At 43.5% G+C, this 6,000-nt stretch overlaps 1 protein-coding gene across 1 annotated transcript in view; it reads right to left on the reverse strand.

The window, feature by feature from the left end:
• Positions 1–5,685, reverse strand: part of LOC144141618 (uncharacterized) — a 104,837-nt gene extending 99,152 nt beyond the window's left edge. Inside the window, exon 1 of the mRNA XM_077673160.1 lies at positions 5,188–5,685. The gene's annotated coding sequence lies outside the window, so the exon portion shown is untranslated. The remainder of the gene's footprint in view (positions 1–5,187) is intronic.
• Positions 5,686–6,000: the final 315 nt, after the last annotated feature.

Here is a 6,000-nt window from a genome sequence, read left to right on the forward strand (position 1 = left end):
GCTGCTGATACAACGCATTCACTACCACCAACTCCCCAAACACGAAACGTTAACGCAATACACCCACCCCCTATGCGACGAATTTACTCGAGTCCCCCTCGCGGGGAGATGGGCCCAATTTTTTTTTTTGTTGAGTTGTCCTCGCCTGTATAAAGCCGGCGCCCGGAACGAAAAATATGATTTGGCTGCGTGTCACCGCAAGTTTTTGTCTAGTGCTTTTTTTGCGCCGTCTTACCCACTGTTGTTTTTTACTCTTGCCAAAAGATGCACATCAGTTAAAAAAAGTTACCTCAATATCCAGACAGGCTCAACCGGTCTAAAGCGCGTTTAAAGTCTCCTCCGTGGACCGGGAAATGATGGCGGTTACCGGGGCTGTGGAATGCAGTACCGGCGGGGAGTTGCTTGCCTATAATATTGGTAGAGGTGTACTTTTTCGGTTTACGACGAACCGTCGGTTCGCGTAGAAGGCTTGGCTGCTGGCAGATCTTTCCACTTTAGCTGACTTACCAGGCTGTCAGGGTGTACAGTGTATAAAAGGTAACTAACGCAGACGTCTACCACATATCAAAAAGCGAGCGAATTGCTCCAATTACCATTTAACGGTGAAGTGTCCACTCTTCAACAAATGAGACGCAAACAGATATAGAACATGCTTCGCAGCAAATTGCAATAGTGAGCGCTTGACAATGACGGTTAATACGCAACTCCCCAGAACCAGAAATCATTCCTCATGATTTATTCCTGAGAGGAGGAGGGCAGCACGTTTTGAATCAAATGCAAAGCAAATCGAAGCACTAGTAACTCAGCAATGCGAAGAGCATGCCATGTTAAAAAAAACACGCATGTAGTAAAGTCGAACAGCGGGCTGTTTCAGATGATTCAAGCAATTTCTTGGTACAAAATTTCGACTGCAAGAGTTGTCCCTCGACAAACAAATTTTATTACCTCGTCGACTGGCAGCAACAAACCTCCTGGCTAACGAAAAATATTCCGCCCAAATAGACTATTCCACATATGTTTAACCACTAAGCAAACTGCTTTGCGGCAAAACAGTCGCGCCCACATTGTACGAACAAAATAAACCGCTTGCACTCCTCCTTATATGGCAGTACTGTTAGAACTATTTGTTGGTAAAAATTTCAATAAACCTCATAAACTGAACCAGTGCCCTCTTCTGGAGAAACTTGGGTATTTCGTTCCCGCACGTACAATCTTTGTTCTTCTCTATAACACTGCTAATTGTAACTTAAAGAGAACAAGAAGGACTTTTCAAGATTAGCGCCGTTTTTTGAAATATTTGCCACCGGTGTGTAAAATGCTGCGTCTGCTCTCATTTAAATGACACTCATGTGTAAGGAAACCCGTAGGACAGAATGCATCTTTGTTTAATTTGAAGGTACCAGCTGGGTAGATCGCTGCACTTTGTTCCGGCTGTGTACGATTTGTTTTCTTACAGAGAAAAAAAAGGTCTTTGTTGTTAACAGTCACATTTCCCCGCACGTAATCAGCGTCAATCGGGAGGCTCTAAAAATAGTGTAATAGCTGTGTTAACTTCACGTTAAGTTCAATCATCATGATGAAAGGAACTTTAACGAATGACGTTGGGTATTACGCCCGCGTAACGCCCGTATGACGCCCTGCATTTACACGAAAATGCGAAATTGGCAGTTTTAGTGCACGTGCTCTGTATAAGGGCGTATGTTCAGATAATTGGTAGAAAGAAAAAAAATATTCAACCTAAACATGTACAATACAAAATGGACACAAAAATGAAAATTTCCCAAAAGAATGACGGAAGCAAGCGCAGAAAAATCGGGAAAGCGAACCAACCGTGTCGCGCCCTGCATTTGTACAAGAATTCGAAATTGTTGCACTTAACATATGCCGTATTTATGCTGGCGTAAATGGCGATAATTGGTCAAATGGTGTTTAAAAACGAGAAGCACAAAAATGAAAAAGAAGCGGTTATTTCAGCGAAGTACCAAAACAAAAATATGCCATATATATCGATCTCCCCAGCAAAACGAACATCAAAATAAAAACCCACGGACATTATAAACCTCTAACGTAAGAACAGCTGACAATGCGATTAGAAATCGCGAATACGGACCAACCGTGTAATGATATGCATTTGCTAAAAAATGCGTAGTTAAAGAAGTTAAATGATTTAATTATTATACTAGTGTAAGTGGAGATTGTAGCGGCCGAAGATTAAACGTTACCAAAAATGTGTATCTTTTACAGCGATCACACAAAACGAAGACCAAGATAAAAAAGAACAACAGAAACACGCACAATTGTGGAGAAGCACTAACTATGAACTAAGCATTCAATCAGAGCACAAATAAATAATTAGCAAAGTAAGAGAAAGAGAGAGAAAGCTTTATGAATACTGAATACGTTACTGCATCTAATTGCATTAGAGTAAATGTGCGTCATTAGGGGAGAGAAAGAAAAAAGGAAAACTATAAAACAACAAAATATAACGTGTTTGGTTACTCAGAGCCAGCTTAATTTTGCTAATTAGTACCGCATTTTTTTTTTCAATTTGTGCACATTTCATGGTCGTAGCTTTTCTTGGCGGTTGCAATAGCAAATTTGTCTCGATTAAGTCACAAGCATAGGGCCGAACACTGGCTGGAATTTCGCCACTTCATCATCTGCTTTCGATTGATTGATTGTGGGGTTTAACGCGCCGACGCAACGCAGGCGATGAGACGCGCCGTAGTGGAGGGTCTCGAATTAAGTTTGACCTGCTCGGGATCTTTGACGTGCGCCGAAATCTCGTACACACGGGCGTTTTTGCTTTTTTCCTCCATCAGAAAAGCGGCCGCCGCGGCTGGAATCGAACCCCCCGATCTCTTACTCGATCCTTAGCCACTGAGCCACCGCGGCGGGTACATCAACTGCTTTCACTTGTCATGTTGTTTAATTCTTTGAAGCACGCGTTCAACTTGTTTTATTCTTATTTTGCGAAGCAAACTTACGAATAATCCAAACTGCTGCATTGCTTTCATGTTTCCTTGTCCAAGCCATGAATCCAGAAAACACCTTGGCGTAATGAAACACAGACAGAGGCTGCGCTGCACTTAAAACAGTCGACATACTAATGACCAACAGGACAAACAAAAAAATAAAACGAATATTTTTCTAATGAAAGCGACCAGAGGAGAGCAGCCGGAACTGACAGGGATGATGAGTTGAGCAACTATTCCTTGACCAAAACAATTACGTAGCTGCACCCGCAAGGCACGGGGCGGGTGCAACTTCCACGACAGGACTATTTATCAACATGTTTCCAACCACATGCCGCTGCTAACGATGTAGCTGTCATATTGAAAACGCCCATTTCCGCGTCCCTATTATAAAACAGTGATACAAGTAACGAGACATTTGTTGAGGCAGTTTTTATCAAAATATAAATTCTACGCTCCTCTATAAGGACCAAGCGGCAAGCTACACACACAAAATCACGATTTACAGCCTCTTGTGCCCAATGTACAACAATTAGCAGTTTTGTTTTGTGCCTTCGCCTGTTCAGTATACACGCACGTGGAAAATGCATATATTATATTTTTATAAGAAAAATGGCTGTTTACAAAAGAAGAAGAGATGATAAATAAAATCATGTGGTGTACCTTCAACTAATGATTGAGTAGGTTTGCACGCTTGTTGTTGTGGAAAGTTTGAGTGGTACTTTAGCTTAGCCCATAACGACGCCGCTTGCAACGCGAGTTCATAGAGCTGGTTAGGGTATTTCTCCGTAGTTCGAGGAGTGATCGCCTAATGCGTGTATCAACGGAGATTTTTTATTGTGTGCCTGATGTCATCGCCGCTACATCCCTCACAAAATTGATAATAAAGCACCAATTAAGCTTGGAAAATAACATTTCATTGAGGACTATTAATTGATTGATTGATTGATTGATTGATTGATTGATTGATTGATTGATTGTAGGGTTTAACGCGCCGACGCCACGCAGGCGATGAGGCACGCCGTAGTGGAGGGCTCCGGATTAATTTTGACCACCTGGGGATCTTTAACGTGCGCCGAAATCTCGTACACACGGGCCTTTTTGCTTTTCGCCTCCATCAGAAAAGCGGCCGCCGCAGCCGGGAATCGAACCCGTGACCTCGGGCTCAGCAGCGCAACGCCTTAGCCACTGGGCCACCGCGGCGGTTAGGACTATTAATTGCATATGTGTTTAAACTGCGTGAAATATTTCAACATCTTTTGGTGTACACGCCTAATGAAAGCGAAACAACTCGCAGCCTTTTTAAATACCCCTCCTGTTCTCAGAAAGTACTTTCTTGTAATAATTTCACTTTCGTGTACCTTTTTAAAAATGTAATTTATTTCTTCATAGTAAAATTGAAACTCTCCGTGATCGTTCTTCGTTTACTCGCAATCATTCAAAGTGCTTGCCGCAACGGTGGGCCCAATTTTTTTCTGCTGAAGAGTTTCTCGCAAGCGATGTGCAGAAAATTGCGTCAAAAAAACCTCGTGTGAACTGTGTGCTTCAATGCGGCGCAGCGTGTTTTAGCAGTTCTCTGGGACGAGGAAGTCTAATCTGAAAACCTAGATCTCGGGATTTGAAACCTAGAACCTGGAAAATTGCTGTGTAATCTTATATCCACAAGCCCGACATTGTCCATCACAGCAGTTGTTTAAGTGCACTCCGTGCGGCGTTTTACCGTTCATCCAGTTAGTATACGTTTCACTAAGCAAAAAATAAATCTTATTCACTTGTGCACATCGAGGTGGGCAAAGAGTTAAATCAAATAGATGGTGAGTTTCAACATCCTAAAGTGCGAAACCATTTCGCATTTCGCACGAAAACTCATGAAATGGCTCAAACTTTATCTTTTCATCTTCTGCAGCAGACATGCCATCCGCTGGCAAAAGAGATTTACAAATGGACCAACATCTCTATTACCATGTCAACGTCCTATTTCTTCATTTTTCAGTATCTGGCGGTCAATGTTCACTCTTGGTTGTTCTGCTCACTAGAACCACTGCACATTTAAGGACTCTTGTAAAGAAAGAGGGCTCAGCAAGAATGCTTACAATAGGAGTGGGATCCCCTAATTACTTCTGCCGTGGTAAGCGTTTAGTGCACACCACACCTTCTTACGATATCACCCAGTTAGAAGCAGATGCACCATCCCTCGTGCAGCAGTACTCACCTTGCAGCAAAAGCGTGGCTCGCAACGCGGTTGCAGAAATGTGCGCGCACCACAGTTTTCACAGCGCTGGAAGCACAGAATCCCCTCCGATAAGGCTGCCAACGCTCGCATATATCCAGTCAGAAGAAGCAATGTCGTAGTCGAAACTTTGGAAAGTGATACGATGTGAAATGCACCCGTCCACTCAGCGGGTCTCAATATATTAATGCATTCAAATCGACTTCACGTTCACTTGAAGTAAAAAAACTCCCCCTTAACGAACATTACCTTTTTTTGAAACTGGCTACTGTTTTTTTTTTTTACCGAAAATAAATACAACAAACTTCAAGTTGTTTACAGCATAATAAACTTGTCATGTAGACGCTTATCGGCTGCAATAAGGCACCGAAGACAAATTAGCAACAACGATTTGCTGCAAGAAACTTAATGAAGCGACGCGCCAAAGTGTTGACCGGCCATCTCGAGATTCGCGATCACAGGAATGAAGGGTTCAGGCGCACCGGCTCCTTCCAGCGCCGGCAGGGCACTGTTTTCAGAGCGGCGTTCTTCGAGGGCATCCCTTCAGGGGGTAGAGAGGGAAACAAAGGGTGAGAAGGGGAAGCCCTCTTCCCTCGCGTCCCCTTTCAACGCGCGGACCGTTCGCGGTTTCTGCACCAGGTGGCGCTTCGGAAACCTCCGCTCCTTGAACTGGGCTTCCTTTCATTCATCGAGGGGAGCAGTCTCGCCAGTGGGCTTTATTATAACAAGTGTGGGCATGGCTCGAACTACGCAGCCAATGCCAATAACTCCGCTTTCACCCATGCAACAGCAGTC

This window comes from Haemaphysalis longicornis, unplaced genomic scaffold (assembly GCF_048455015.1).
Source record: "Haemaphysalis longicornis isolate Haplotype H1 unplaced genomic scaffold, Haemaphysalis longicornis Haplotype H1 scaffold_6, whole genome shotgun sequence".
Classification (NCBI taxonomy): Eukaryota; Metazoa; Arthropoda; class Arachnida; order Ixodida; family Ixodidae; genus Haemaphysalis; species Haemaphysalis longicornis.